This window comes from Ziziphus jujuba, chromosome 6, assembly GCF_031755915.1.
Source record: "Ziziphus jujuba cultivar Dongzao chromosome 6, ASM3175591v1".
NCBI lineage: Eukaryota > Viridiplantae > Streptophyta > Magnoliopsida > Rosales > Rhamnaceae > Ziziphus > Ziziphus jujuba.
Genome location: NC_083384.1, coordinates 755,001 through 772,357, shown reverse-complemented (window position 1 = coordinate 772,357; position 17,357 = coordinate 755,001). Strand labels below are relative to the sequence as shown.

The 17,357-nt window shown below is 35.1% G+C and overlaps 2 pseudogenes; both read left to right on the top strand.

Moving 5' to 3' along the window:
- The first annotated feature begins 1,976 nt into the window (after nt 1-1,976).
- On the top strand, nt 1,977-4,107 carry LOC132804193 (photosystem I P700 chlorophyll a apoprotein A1-like; annotated as a pseudogene).
- A 1,217-nt stretch (nt 4,108-5,324) lies between these two features.
- LOC132804192 (photosystem I P700 chlorophyll a apoprotein A2-like) lies at nt 5,325-8,725 on the top strand (annotated as a pseudogene).
- Nucleotides 8,726-17,357: the final 8,632 nt, after the last annotated feature.

The window sequence follows — 17,357 nt, the reverse complement described above, 5'->3', positions numbered from 1 at the left end:
ACCACTTGTATGCCCAAAACAGGTCTTGGATCTTTAGGTATGGACAAGTTCTCTTGAGAATGAATTACCCCCTGGATAAAGGCAGTATATTTTTCCCTAAACCTCTTAGCTTGAGCACTAGTGATCGGCCCGGTCTTCATCCGTATTGGGTTAGTAACCCAGCAGGTTGTCTGTTCTGTGGGCATGGACAGATTCGCATCAAATCCGAAGAAAATTATGCGAAAGCTTTACAGAATTATTATGAAGCTATGCGATTAGAAATTGATCCCTATGATCGAAGTTATATACTCTATAACATAGGCCTTATCCACACAAGGAACGAAGAACATACGAAAGCTTTGAAATATTATTTTCGGGCACTAGAGTGGAACCCATTCTTGCCATAAGCTTTTAATAATATGGCCATGATCTATCATTATGTGCGACTATCTCCACTATAGAAAGGGAAAGAAAAAGTAAATCCGTTAATAAATACTAGAAAAAATAGACTTTCTACGTATGTATCGTTCAAAACAACGATTTTATCAGCTGTAGGAAAGAAATGCACTTCATAGAAGTGGAAATATGACTAAATTTGTATGCCTAGATACTTTATTCTATGGATAAAGGGTCTAATTGAAAAGGAAGCACTGTAAAGATCAATTTATGAGATTCTGGCCAATACAATAACAACTGCTTACTTATGTCATGATATGAGATAAAAGTTAGTGATTCACTTATGTAATAGAGTTGATCCCCTAAGGTACTGAGCGGCGATGTAGCATCAGATCCCAACGATAGTAAGTCTTTTCCTTCTTATGAAGAAATTCTTTTTCAAAGATTCTATATAAATTTATATCTGAAACCGAGATAGTTACCTTTTAGAAAATTCTAATGATAGCGGAAATACTTATGCTTTATGAAGGTGGGAGAAAAGATAAAACTGATTAAATCATTAAGCAAAATTAAAGTTTGAAACTCATAACCTCTTTTGGTTAACGCCAGAGAAAAAAAAAGGGGATAGACCCATTAGAAATCTTATTCAATTATATATGGTAGATTAAAAAAATGAGATACTAAAAGAATTTGACTGCTGAGCCATATGAGGTCGGAAACTCTCAAGTACGGTTCTGAGGGAAGGAATTTACCTGCCTATTTCGACCCGGGAGAATAGGCCATTCAACAAGGAGATTCTGAAATTACAGAGGCTTGGTTTGACCAAGCTGCCAAGTATTGGAAACAGGATATAGTGCTTACCCCTCGAAGTTATATTGAAGCACAAAAGGCGTTTCGAATGAGAACACTATTTTATTCTAACTATTTTTTTATTTTATATATTTTTTATTTGTTATAATGAATTGTTTATGAATTGTTTGTTGTCTCTATCAGTCAAATAAAATGGATCATTCCTCTGGGAAGAACCAATCAAAAAATTTCATCATATCCCTTCTCCTTCTAAGATTGTTCTATTTCGTCTGTTATTTCATAGGGATAAATGATATACAGATAAGTTAGAAAATATATTTCTTTTATGCTGTTAATAATAATAACTAATAAAAGTAAAAGAGACCTTCGAATGACTAAATAGAAATACTAGTATGTCTCTTAGTAATGACTAATGACTGTTCACATGGTTTGGAATAGAGTAATAGTAATATATCTATGTAAGGCATAAAGTGTCTTCATTTTGGAACTTCTAATTGAGAGATGAATACATTAGGTTGCACAAAAAAGAATGCATCAATTCAAAGCCCCCCAAAAAGATTTTATAACATTAAAAAGGTCCATTATGCGCCCCCTAGCTATGTCATAATAGATCCGAACACTTACCCCGGATCTACTTCCAAATCATAATTGCTCTAGTGAATAACTAAAGAAAATAGATAGATGGGAGATAGAAGATAAAAAACTAAGTCTAAACATCTCTCACAGGTTCACTAATTACTTAACAATTGGCAGGTCTCTTTGTATGTGTTGTCCAAAAAGGAGAGGACTCAATGATTATTCATTCATCAAAACCAAAAGTTAAAATTTTGGTAGATTGGGATCCCATAAAAACTTCTTTCGAGGAATGGGCCAGGTCAGGTCATTTCTCTGGAACAATAGCTAAAGGACCAGATACTATCACTTGGATCTGGAACCTACACGCTGATGCTCACGATTTTGATAGTCATACCAATGATTTGGAGGAGATCTCTCGAAAAGTATTTAGTGCCCATTTCAGTCAACTCTCCATCATTTTTCTTTGGCTGAGTGATATGTATTTCCACGGTGCTTGTTTTTCCAATTATGGAGCATGACTTAGCGATCCTACTCACATTGGACCTAGTGCCCAGGTGGTTTGGCCAATAATGGGTCAAGAAATATTGAATGGTGATGTAGGCGGTGGTTTCCGAGGAATACACATAACCTCTGGTTTTTTCATTTTTGGCAATCATCTGGAATAACTAATGAATTACAACTCTATTGTACTGCAATTAGTGCTTTGGTTTTTACAGGCTTAATGCTTTTTGCCGGTTGGTTCCATTATCACAAAGCTGCTCCAAAATTGGCTTTGTTCCAAGATGTAGAATCTATGTTGAATCATCATTTGGCAGGGTTATTAGGACTTGGGTCTCTTTCTTGGGCAGGGCATTAAGTACATGTATCTTTACCGATTAAACAATTTCTAAATGCTGGAGTAGATCCTAAAGAGATTCCACTTCCCCATGAATTTATCTTGAATCGGGATCTTTTGGCTCAACTTTATCCTAGTTTTACTGAGGGAGTAACCCCCTTTTTCTCCTTAAATTGGTCAAAATATGCAAAATTTCTTACCTTTCGTGGAGGATTTGTTCTAGTAACCGAGAGTCTATGGCTGACCGATATAGCACACCATCATTTAGCTATTGCAATTCTTTCCTAATAGCAGGTCACATGTATGGGACCAACTGGGGCATTAGTCATGGCATAAAAGATATTTTAGAGGCTCATAGAGGCCCATTTACCGGCCAGGGCCATAAAGGTCTATATGAGATCCTAACAACATCATGGCACACTCAACTATCTATTAACCTACCTATGTTGGGCTCTTTAACCATTGTTGTAGCTCACCATATGTATTCGATGCCCCCTTATCCATATCTAGCTACTGACTATGGTACATAACTTTCATTGCTCACATATCACTTGTGGATTGGTGAATTTCTCATAGTTGGTGCTGCTACACATGTAGCCATTTTTATGGTAAGAGACTATGATCCAACTACTCGATACAATGATCTATTAGATCGTGTCCTTAAACATCACGATGCAATCATATCACATCTCAACTAGGTATGTATATTTTTAAGCTTTCATAATTTTGGTTTGTATATTCATTATGATACTATGAGCACTTTAGGGCATCCCCAATATATGTTTTCAGATACTACTATACAATTACAACTCGTCTTTGCTCAACGGATACAAAACACCCATGCTTTAGCACCTAGCGCAATGGACCCTAGTTCAATAACAAGTACCAGTTTAACTTGGGGGGTGGTGATTTAGTGGCCATGGGCGGCAAGGTTGCTTTGTTACCTATTCCATTAGGAACGGTCGATTTTTTGGTACATCACATCCATGCATTTACGATTCATGTGATGATATTGATACTTCTGAAAGGTGTTCTATTTTCTCATACTTCACGTTTAATACAAGATAAAGCAAATCTTGGTTTTTGTTTCCCTTGTGATGGGCCTGGAAGGGGGGGTTGGGACATGTCAAGTATTCACTTGGGATCATGTCTTCTTAGGGCTATTTAGGATGTATAATTCAATTTTAATAGTAATATTCCATTTCAGTTGGAAAATGCAGTTAGATGTTTGGGGTAGTATAAGTGATAGTGGTAACTCATATCACGAGAGGTAACTTTGCGCAAAGTTCCATTACAATTAATGGGTGGCTCTGCGATTTCTTATGGGCACAAGCATCCCAGGTAATTCAGTCCTATCGTTTTCATTATCTGCATATGGCCTTTTTTTCGTAGGTGCTCATTTTGTATGGGCTTTTAGTCTAATGTTTCTATTTAGCGGGCGTGGTTGTTGGAAAGAACTGATTGAATGCACCGTTTGGGCTCATAATAAATTAAAAGTGATACGAACGTAGGACGACCTGCTCCTAAACCAGTATTATATTAGCCCGGATCTAATTATGTTCAAGTTCTAATGGTCACCTTGACCCCTAACCAGCCCGTGATTAGAAACCTTGGTATAGAATGAAGACGCCAAAATAAGTGATGGAAGGCCTATTGATAAGTCAAGCTAAAACACTTATTCACTAATGGTGTTTTAGTTGTTCAAAGAGAACAAAGAGAATTTAATCTCACAAACAATTTTTTGTATATAATTGAAGCTTAATTCTTATTGAAAAATAAGCCTTTAAATTGGCTACAAAGTCACGAAATAAAACCCTAAAAACTAAAGAGAAAAATCGACCATACAAAGTAGTTTCCTATGGTGGCCAAAATTCTCACTCCTTTCCTAATCTATTTTGGATTAATTAATTCCTTTATTTTGAATTAGGAATTAATTAATTTGCAATGAAAATAATAAAATGGTAACTTTCCTAAACATATTTTTTCTGGCACATAAATAAATAAAAACCAAAAATTAATGATAATTTTCTAAAATAAAAAGTAGAATCAGATTAGGAAACTAAAATACTAGCTTTTTGACTAAGTTGACTTTGACCATTCTTTGACCAATTTGAGCTCCAAATCAGCTTCAATATGCTTTGTAGGATGTCAAATAATCTTATCATGAAGTCCCACACGTTACCCTTGCTTGGAAGAAAGAGAAAAAGCCAACTCAGCACAATACAGTAAAGCCAGCACAAAATACAGCGAAAACTGGCCAAATTTACTAACTGTTTGTACAACCCCTTTTTGGACAATTTTGAAGCTGATTTGACTTGATTCCATGTCCTTGTAGACATATGTATTGAATCCATGAAACATTGGAACCATTTCATGCTTCCCGGCCTCCATAATTGCACCAAAACCACTACTCGGGTTCGTACCAGCTTCCACCATTTGTATGCTCAAGATAGGTCTTTGATCTTTAGGTATGGACAAGCACTTTTGAATATGAATTACTCCCTTGATAAAGGCAGCAAGTGTTTCCTTAAACTTCTTAGCCTGAGCACTAGTGATCGGTCCGGTCTTCATCCGTATCAGGTCGTCACCCTAGTGGGTTGTCGGTTGAGCGGGTTCCGACGGATTCGCATCAAAAAGTTGCTCCTGCTACTTAGCCTAAAGCCTTAAGCATTGTCCAAGGACGTGCTATAGGAGTAACCCATTACCTTCTGGGTGGAATTGCCACAACATGGGCATTCTTCTTCGCAAGAATTATTGCAGTAGGATAATGACTAGGAGGATTTGAAAGGCATTATGGCATTAAGTTTCCAAGGTTTAGCTAAGGCTTATCTCAGGACCCCACTACTCATCGTATTTGGTTTGGTATTGCTATTACTGAGGAACGTCTTTACCAGAATATTTTTGCTTCCCATTTTGGGCAATTAACAATAATTTTTCTATGGACTTTTGGAAATATATTTCATGTAGCTTGGTAAGGAAACTTTGAGGCATGGGTACAAGACCCTTTACGGGTAAGACCTATTGCTCATGCAATTTGGGATCCAATTTTGGTCAATCAGCTATGGAGGCTTTTACTTGTGCCGCGGAGGGGGGGGGGGGGCGGGGGCTGGCTCTTAGCCCAGTGAATATCACTTATTCTGGTGTTTATCAGTGGTGGTATATAATCGGTTTAAGTACTAATGGAGATCTTCATAATGGAGCTCTTTTTCTATTATTTATTTCTACCATATATTTAATAGCCAGTTGGTTACACCTACAATCAAAATGGAAACCGAGCATTTTTTTTTGTTTAAAAATGCCGAATCGCACCTCATTCATCATTTATTAGTACTATTCGAAGTAAGTTCCTTGGCTTGGACAGGACATTTAGTTCATGTTGCTATTTTGGGAGCCAGAGGGGAATACGTTCGTTGGAATAATTTCTCAGATGTATTGCCGCACCCCCAAGGATTAGGCCCACTTTTTACAGGTCAGTGGAATCTTTATGCTCAAAACCCCAATTCAAGTAGTCATTTATTTGGTACCTCCCAAGGGACCAGAACTGCCATTCTAACTTTTCTTGGAGGATTCGATCCATAAACGCAAAGTTTATGGCTGACTGATAATGCTCATCATCATTTAGCTATTGCATTTATTTTTCTTATTGCTGGTCATATGTAGAACTAATTTCGGGATTGGGCATAGTATAAAAAATCTTTTAGAAGCATATATTCCTCTGGGGGGCGACTAGGGCATGGACATACGGGTCTTTATGACACAATAAATAATTCGATTCATTTTCAATCAAGCCTTGACCTAGCCTCTTTAGAGGTTATTACTTCCTTGGTCGCTCAACATATGTATTATTTGCCCGCTTATACATTCATAGCACATGACTTTACTACTCAAGCTACTTTATTTACTCATCACCAATACTTCGTAGGATTCATCATGACAGGGGCTTTTGCTCATGGAGCTATATTTTTTATTACAGATTACAATCCACAACAGAATGAGGATAATGTATTGGCAAGAATGTTAGACCATAAAGAAGCCATTATCTCTCATTTAAGTTGGGCCAGCCTCTTTATGGGGTTCCATACTTTAGGACTTTATGTTTGTAATGATGTCATGCTTGTTTTTGATACTTCAAAGAAACAGATTTGATCGAACCTGTATTTGCCCAATGGATACAATCGATTCATGGTAAAACTTCATATGGGTTCGATGTACTTTTGTCTTCAACGAATGGTCCCGCATTGAATGCAGGTCAAAACATATGGTTGCCTGGCTGGTTAAATGCTGTTAATGAGAATAGTAATTCACTATTCATAACAATAGGACCCGGAGACTTCTTTGTTCATCGTGCTATTGCTTTATGTTTACATACAACTACATTGATCTTAGTAAAAAGGGCTTTAGATGCATGTGGTTCCAAGTTAATGCCAGATAAAAAGGATTTTGGTTATAGTTTTCCTTGTGACGATCCAGGACGAGGTGGTACTTGTGATATTTCGGCTTGGGATGCATTTTGTTTGACGATTTTCTGGATGTTAAATACCATTGAATGGATGACTTTTTATTGGCATTGGAAGCACATCACATTATGGTAGGGTAGTGTTTCACAATTTAATGAGTCTTCCACTTATTTGATGGGATGGTTAAACAATTATTTATGGTTAAACTCTTCACAACTTATCAATGGATATGACCCTTTTGGTATGAATAGTTTATCGGTTTGGGCATGGATGTTTTTATTTAGACATCTTGTTTGGGCTACTGTGATGTGATTCCGCCCGAGGCCGCTCAACCGATAACCCGCTGGGGTGCTGACTCGACACGGATGAAGACTAGGCCAATCCAAAGAGCTCAAATTAAGAGATTTAAGGGCAACCTGGGAGTATTTATACAGAGGGTAATCAATCTCAACAGAGCTTGTCCATACTTGAAGATACAAAGCCTATTCGAAGCATCCAAGTGGTGGAAGCCGATACGGACCCGGGGGACGGTTTTACTACATATTTGGAGTCCGGGGAGCATGAAATGGTTCCAATGCTTTATGGGTTCAATACATATGCCTAAGAGGTCATGGAATCAATTTAAAGCAGCCTCAAATGCAATCAAAAAGGGCTTGTACGGACAGCTTCAACAATTTGGCCGAATTTGCTGTATTGCTTGCTGGCTTTACTGTATTTTACTGTATTAGCCTTTTCTTATTTTTCCAAGCATGGGCAACGTGTGGGCCTTCATATTCAGTTTATTTGGCATCCTACAAAGCATCTAGAAGCTGATTTGGAGCTCAATTTGGTCAAAGATTAGTCAAAGTCAACTTAGTCAAAAAGCTAGTATTATAGTTTCCTAATTTGATTCTACTTTTTGTTTTAGGAAATTACCATTACTTTTTAGTTTTTATTTATTTATTTTCTGGAAAAATAAGTTTAGGAATGTTATTATTTTGTTATTTTCATTGTAAATTAATTAATTCCTAATTCAAAATAAAGGAATTAATTAATCCAAATTAGATTAGGAAAGGAGTGAGAATTTCGGCCACCATAGAACTCTTTATTATGTGGCCTGTTTTACCTAGGGTTTTTAGGGTTTACTTTGTTTCTTTCAAAGCCTATTTAAAGGCTTATTTTTTCAATATGAATACAACTTTGATTTGATTGAGAAAATACTTGTGAGATTAATTATCTCTTTGTTCTTTGAGAATACCTAAAACACCATTAGAGAATTGGTTGTTTTAGCTTGACTTATCAATAGGTTTTCCATCCCCTATTGTGGCGTCTACATCATACCAAGGTTTCTAACCACAGGTTGGTTAGGGGTTGAGGTCCATTCCTTTAGAACTTGAACTTAATTGAGATCCGGGCTAATATAATACGGGTTTAGGAGCAGGTCGTCCTAGGTTCGTATCATACTGGGTTTATGTTCTTAATTTCTTGGTGTGGATATTGGCAGGAATTGATTGAAACTTTAGCATAGGTTCATGAACGAACACCTTTGGCTAATTTGATTCGATGGAGAGATAAATTGGTGGCTCTTTCCATTGTGCAAGCAAGATTGGTTTGGTTAGCCCACTTTTCTGTAGGTTATATATTCACTTATGCGGCCTTCTCGATTGCCTCTACATCAGGCAAATTTGGTTAATTCTTTTTTTTATGTGTTGTATTATCCTCGATAATATCATATCTTTCGATGGAGAAGGGTGACTGCCTTATTATATTTCTACGTTTAGGATCCGACTTGTATCATTGAAACTAAACTAATAGGAATTCAACCATTATGGCAAGAAAAAGTTTGATTCAAAGGGAGAAGAAGAGGCAAAAATTGGAACAAAAATATCATTTGATTCATCGATCCTCAAAAAAAGAAATAAGCAAAGTTCTGTCATTGAGTGAAAAATGGGAAATTCATGGAAAGTTACAATCCCCACCCCGTAATAGTGTACCTACACTCCTTCATCGACGTTGTTTTTCGACTGGAAGACCAAGAGCTAACTATCGAGACTTTGGTCTATCCGGACACATACTTTGTGAAATGCTTTGTGCATATTTGTTGCCCGGAGCAACAAGATCGAGTTGGTAAGGATTAAACAATCTCTTCATTTTTCTATTCATTTCTATGATCGATGATCATAGAGGGCCCCTTTACCATTATGTATAAATGGGCTATCCTATTTGTACAGATATGGTCGAGAGGCCCGTTCAATCCTTGTTTGCCCATTAGTTTCCCACTTGTCTTTTCATCACGGGTAGAGTAGCTTGGTAGCTCGCAAGGCTCATAACCTTGAGGTTAAGGGTTCAAATCTAGTCTCTACAACATTTTTTTTGACAAAAACTTTTAGGTTTGGTTTTGTTAATTTGTTAACTAGTAATTGATTACCATTTTTCTTTGGGAGCGGGGGAAAAAGAAGGGGGGATAGAACCAATATACTATTGTGATCAACTTTACTTAATCCTTTATTCTGTTAACTTAAATACATTAAGTTATTATTCCAGGCGGATAGCGGGACTCGAACCTGCATCTTCTCCTTGGCAAAGAGAAATTTTACCATTCGACTATATCCACATATTTTTTTTTTCGTTTTTGATACAAAATGTATAGATTATATTGGAGCAAAGCTAGGCCAAATACTCTCTTTCATTTTTATATTTTATGTTATTTATAGTATATATAATTATATATATAATATAATTTTAAAATTTATTATATTATGATATAATATTTGTTTATATAGTTTATATATAATTTATAATACATATTTATTTCATATTTATATAAACAAAAATTTACAAAACAAATACACAAATACAATATGTTTGAACCCTCTCTCTAATTTTTAGAATTTTTTTCTTTATTTGTATTTTATTTTTGGGGCTTATATGGATTTTTAATGTGTCTCACAACCTAAAAGAATTCGGGGAAGGGTCAATTGTAGATTTAAAGCGAATAGGTTCAAAAGATGAGAGAATTAAGGATACTCACTAGAAAGACTAAACTAATCCATAATGATGTACCGGAATATACAACATTTTTGTTACCCGCCCAACCATCAGGAGAAGCAAATAAAACGGATACACTAATCAGTAAGATTGATGAAGTAGCAATTAATGCAAAAACAGCCAATTGGAAAGCAATAGTAATGTTTCTAATCCTCCAATCGACTAACAAAAGAATGATACCATTTGATCTCTTTATCAGCCAAAAAATTGTAAAGAAACAAAATGTATCATAGAAGTATTTTACCATGACTCCATCGTTGATTCTATATGACTTATTACCGACTTTAGCCACTTTTTTAATTAAGGCATAGAATCGAGGGTGGTTTTTTTAGTTTACAAAGGGGCATGCTGGATCATGCATCTATATATATACAGACAGATAGGCCTATAGATTCATCCCTGATATCTTTCTATAGATAGTAATGGTATCAACTCATATGTCCATGTTCAATTCAGCGGAAAAAAAAAATAGAAATTAGCTTTCAGAGAGATGGCCGAGTGTTCATAGCTTCGGTCTTGAGAACCGGTATAGTTCGAAACAAAGAACTATCGAGGGCTCGAATCCCTCTCTCTCCTTTCTTGGTTTGGTGAATAGATTTGTTGCTTTTCTCTATTTTATTGGTTTTTCCCTTTCAGTATCATAACGGGAAATGGCTCAGCTGAGTAGGATAGCCAAGCCAGAAAAAAAAAATAGATATAAATGGATTGAAAAGAAAGGAAAGAGGAATACTTTTTAAATTTGACTTGACCCACCTAACCTAATATGTATGGTGGAATCAAATTGATTCCTACTTTAAGCATCAGGCTTCCCATCTCAATTAAGACAGTCATGGAAAGAGCAAGTTCAAAATCACAATCAATTCATTTTTCAAATCCTACAGTAGCTGCACGAGCCCTTCCCGCATGCCATAAATGACCTAAAAATAGGAAAAATCCTAGAACAAAATGAGAGGTAGCTAACAAACTTCTGGGAGAGACATAATTGACTGCATTGATCTCGATCGCTATGCCCCCCATGGAATTTAAAGAACTTAACGGAGCATGAGTCATATATTCCACAGAATTTCGTTCTTGCCAAGGCTGGATGTCTTTTTTCAGCCTACTCAAGTCCAAACCATTGGGGCCCCTTAGAGGTTCTAACAATGGAGCACATAGATCCCAAAAATGCATAGTTTATCCTCCAAAAATAACTTCCCTAGTTGAGGAGCACATTAGATATTTACCTAAACCAGTAGGTCTTTGAGCGGATCCCACATTAGCCCCAAGATGTTGCTCTCTAACTAGAAAAGTAAAGGCTTGAGCTTGAGAAGCTTATTGTCTAGTAGGACCGTAAAACTCACTAGGATAAGCGGTATTATTGAACCAGACAACGCAACAAGCAATAAAACCAAAAACAGATAAAGCATCTAAACTATAAGACAAGTAAGCCTCTACAGACCATACAAGTGCAAGGCGAGCCCATGCAAAGGGTTTGGTTAAGATATGTCATATTCCACCAAGTATACAAATGCAACCTAACCATACATGCCCTCCAATTATATCCTCCAAATCGTGCACACTAACAATACACCCCTCTCCCCCAAAAGGTGATTTTAGTAAATAACCAAATACAATACTTGGGCTAAGTGTCAAGTTGGTATTTTTTCTTACATCCCCCGCCCCCCCCCCCCCCCCCCCCCAAAATAAAGAGCCTTGAACACTAGAAGAGAAGCACCTATACCTAACAAGATTAAGTGAATCCCAAAATTGTAGTCATTTTATTTCTATCTTTCCATACGTAACCGAAGAATCGAAAAGATTCTTCAAGAGTTTCAGTCCCCAAAGTGCATGATAAATACCGCCAAGCCTAATACTGGAGAGGAAATTAAGTGAATTACTCCAGACACAAAGTATAGAAAGGTGTAAGTAAAATTAATCCTTGTTCATACATCGAAAAATTAATCCTTGTTCATACATCGGTTTCTCTGGTACGAAATGAGCCACTTCAAATGTGTTCATTGCTCTGGCCCAGAATAAGATTAATCTGGCATGAGCTACATGAGCCCCAAGTAGTTTACTGGATAAGTTGATAAGTCGGGCATTTCCGGCCCACCATACGAAACCAGTGGTTTCTTGGTCACGACCAACATAAGCTAAAGTTCCATTACAGAGCGTTTCCACAGGGTAGAACCTCCTCAAGGAATATAAGGTTTTCATGAGGCTGATATTGAGCCACCATCCAAGCATGAATACCTTCGTTTAAGAGAACATTTTTGGTGTAGAAAGTCTCAAATTTTGGATCTTCCATTGCACGAATTTCCTAAAAAATGCAGTCATAGGCACGTAGATTCAGGGCTAGACCAACTACTCCAAGAGCACTCATCCACAAACCAATTACTGGTACAAATAACATAAAGAAATGTAACCAACGTTTATTGGAAAAAGCAACAAAGATTTGGGACCAAAAGTGGTTAGCGGTAACCATTGAATAAGTTTCTTCAGCTTGAGTTAGGTTAAAAGCCCGAAATGTATTTGCACCATCACCATCTTCAAATAAAGTATTTTCTAGGGTAGCACCATGAATAGTGCATAGCAAAGTAGCACCCAATGTCCCAGCAACTCCCATCATATAAAATGGGTTCAATGTCCAATTATAAAACCCTTGGAAAAAGAGGATGAATTGAAATATAGCTGCTACACCAAAACTTGGCACAAAGAACCAACCAAATTAACCTAGTGGATAAATCAAGAATACATAAACAAAAGCCGCAATTGGACCGGAGAATGCGACTGCATTATAAGCTCGTAATTGAACAAATCAAGCGAGTTGAAATTGACATAAAATGAAACCTATTAGTCTGAAAGCACCGTGAAGAGCAACAAAAGTCAACAGACCGCCTAATTGACACCAACAAGTAAAATCTCCTTGTGCTTTAGGGCCCATAGTAACAACAAAGAGTGTGCTAAACTATTAGCAAGAGTAGAAACTGCAGCGGTTAAGAAGTTGCAGCCTTCCAAATAGGAACTTGCTAATCCAAGGATATACCATGAAGTTACAAAGGTTGTACCTGTAAACCAACCCCCTAAGGCAAAATAGGCCCAAGGAAAGAGAAATAGACCCGAACAACCTACAAAAATGAAACGGTCCCTCTGTAAAGAGTCATCCATAATATCAAATAAATCATTTTCATTTTTATAAATTTACCAAGGGCTATAGTCATAGTGATCCTCTTATTCAACTACTTCAACCATTTTCGAGCACCTCGTAGCATTTTCAGAACGTTGTGGCTTCTTTTAAATAGGTTTCAAATATAAAAAAATTTATTGGTCTTTAACTCGACGTAGTAAAGTAAAATCCCTGAACTCAATTCGGTTATCCTTTCCTATTCTTAATGACCACCTGAACCATGAATTGTCTTATGATTCATCAATCAAATAGACGCATCAATCAAAAGAACTGTTCAAGAAACAAGCAATCCCTTTTCTCACTACCGATATATTCCTCCCATTCCATCAACTAATCTTATTCTTAAATCCCGTTATGAAAATTAATAAAAATAAGAATTTGTATGTGTCTTAAACTACTACAATATCATATATTTTATTGCTTTCTATTTTACCCTTTCATTTTCTTTTAATAAACCTCATATTCCATTTATCTTATTCTATTATTTATATTTAATTAAATTAATAGGGTATTGAATTTAATAATAGGAGACTATAAATAAAAGTCTATTTCTTGCATCCATTTTCCATTAGATTATCGGGAAAAAATATTGTATGTATCCATATGGATGGAAATATTTGTTACATGAAACCATTATCTGATAGATATCTATCTACGTACCTAAAATAGATACTTATAAATTATGAAATATATATAATAAAATAGAAAGGGATCTTGTCTTGTGTTCTGGAATCAAAGAAAGGTGTTTTAAAGGCCTCTTATGTATGTTGTGCTTGGAATAAATCTTTCGCTGTAAAGTAAGGGAATGGAATGGCATTCCTATACAACATATAGAAACAAGAAGATTTATTTAGAATATCGAAAGATTCTTGCGTAGTCCAGAGAAATATGAAAATGAAAAGAAAAAAATCCACTGTTCCAATTTTATCTCTAATCAAATTTTAATATCAGAATAGTGGATATAGTTATGATTCAATGGGTTAGGTCCACTTACTTTTTCTTTCGTTGATTTCTAATTGATTTGATTGAAATAATAGAATAAATTAATAGGAATATTTGGAGATTCAAGTAGACAACTTAGCATTATTCATTATAAACTTATCATTATAATATTTATCACAATATAATAAACACAATAACAAATGTTCAACTTTATAACTATAATTACTAGAAATTACTACACTTCATCAGTATTTAATAGAATTTCAATATAAAAATTAATTATATTACAATTACATTTTATGGTTTGTTAATTTTTTATTACAAATGGCAACAATATATCTATAAATATGAATACTGCCATTGGAATTTTATGAAAAAACCAAAGCCCCTTATCGGATTTGAACCGATGACTTATGCCTTACCATGGTGTTACTCTACCACTGAGTAAAAAGGGCCCGTTTACTTCAACTCCAGAATAAGCTGCTAGTTACTATGAGTTTAGTGTATATACTTATTATATGTTATATGTCTATAGACATATCTTATACGTTTATACATTATAATCTATGTAATAGATATATCTTAGACACATAGTGGGTCATTCAGGAATGCTCAATTTGATTTACCTAGTGAGTATAGAATATACTAGTTAGTGTAGGTAAAAAAAGGTCTATTGATACTGGATTTGATAAATATCAATGCAATGAATTGTTTTTAGACTGGCCGAACCTAATTTCTTTCCATTATTTTCCATTATAGCGAAATTCGTTTGAATGATACATATATCTACCAATTCAACATAGCTCCAAAATATTTTATCGAAGCAACCGCTGATAAAGAAATTCGGCTTGTCCTCTGAACCGAAAAAAATTTAGAGAAAAAAATTCAATAACTTATCATTTTTTTTATTTGAATTTCCTATCTTAGTGTGAGGTAGAAATATGCTCGCCTGATCTTAACAATGAATAAATCGATGCATGAAAGTGTAAGAATGGGGTTTAATTCCTCTTTCTGGTAGACCAATTACTCACCAAAAAGTGCTATCCTTTGTATTAATTCATACCATTCCCATTCTATTATATTGTATATTGACAATTTCAAAAAACTATTCATACTATGAGCATAGTATGATGGCAGTCGGGCAAGTATGCCCCCATCATCTAGTGGTTCGGGACATCTCTCTTTCAAGGAGGTAGCGGGGATTCGACTTCTCCTGGGGATAAGGTACTATGAAAGGAAGTTGATCATGGACTATCAATAAGCATGAAATTGCTTCTTCCTATCCTGGGTTGAGCGGTTAATGGGGACAGATAGTAAATTCATTGGCAATATGTCTATGCTGGTTCAAATCCAGCTCGGCCCAATAATTTGCCAATCTACCATGATATAACCCATTTGTTCTTTTCCCAAAATGCTCGATCCCAATAGGAAAAAAAGTAAAAGTTTTTTATATATCTTTGCCACTATTTAGTTACTCTATTAATTTTTTTTTTCCAACAAAATTTGATTTTTCTAATGATCTAGATTCATATCAGGATTGGTAAGTGTAAAGGCTAAGGACAAAAGTAAAATAAAGAAAAACAAACTTTTTCATTGAAAGATTGATTATCCAATTGATTTGGCAATAACAAAAATATTATTGGTAATCCACGCCACTTTCGCTAAAGCGCATATCCATATGGATAGAAATATATCACTTGCTTCTCTATTCCAATATGACAATTCTAATCAAAAATCTAAATCGAAAGTGTTTGAATGAAATCATTAATAATAGGTATACTGTACACTTTATTTTATTACGTTATTTCCCTGGGATTGTAGTTCAATTGGTTAGAACACCACCCTGTCAAGGTGAAAGCTGCGGCTTCGAGCCTCATCAGTCCCGATGGATCCAACTCCAATAAAATAACAAAAATACACCAATTCGTCTATCCATTTTTCTATGAAAGGGAGTACAAATAATTGAATTTCATTCCCAACCAGATCCATCATTTTTTTCATTTCGATTGTTTGTTTAGATTTGGTTAAAATCAACGGTAAGGTAAGTGTAAAGGCGGTTAGATGATACTTCATCAGATGATTGTACAAGGAAGGCGGTAAGTTATAGAAAAAAAGAATGGAAAAGAATGATAAATCAAAATTTAAATTAATATAAGGAATTTCTGATTGGATCAAGAATCAACCTTTGAAGTCGGTATGGATAAAAGATCTTCCTATGTTATACTATTCAATTTTTGATGATGAATTGATTCGATAGCCTAGATATTTTTATTTATGACATTCAATCGACTTGATTACATCGAGACATAATTCATCCCATTGAATTTACAAATGAAAGATTTATCATCTCTATGGGATTAAATCCCGAGTTATTGCTAATTAAAGAAAAATGAAACGATGATTGCTACTGCACTGTTCATTCTAGTTCCTACTGCTTTCTTACTTATAATATACATAAAACCAGTAAATCAGAGCGATTAATTTGAATTAAACTTGACTTTTTAGTTCTTGTCAATGATTGAAGAAAAGAAATAAAACAAAAAAGATTCCAATTTCACGTATTAAATGAATGAAATGAACAAAATAGGATCAGCATTATTCTATGAGAGATGATAGTATGGTAGAAAGAAAAGTTCATATTTTTCTTTCTACCATAATATCTAGTATTGCCATTGTACTGTATAAAGTTTATTGTCTAAAGATATAGGTTAATTTAATATATATCAATCTACATTATTATCTTCATATATATAGATATCAATTCCATATGTAAATTACATAGTGTCGTGTCCCAATTCTATTTCTTCATCTAGTTCTATTTAATTTGTATTTATTCCAATTAATAATCGAAACTAATCAAAAGAGAACTCTTATTCGTATGATTCTAATTCCTGTATTTTGGATTATTTTTAATATGAATCCCAATATCCATTGAAAGAAAGAAAAAAACCAATGAAGGAAAAAAGGGTATGGATAAAATAAAAGCAAGTAATATGTTTATTAGCATTCCGACAAAGAAGTAATTGATTGAGCAATTGACAGAGGTTCCGAGGGGTTCCGTGGGAACTACTTCGGATTTCAAAAAGGATTAGTAATCCTCATCGATTTTTAACCTTTGAACCATGATATGAAATGAGTTCAATAAAGCAAGCATAGCATAAATAAAATC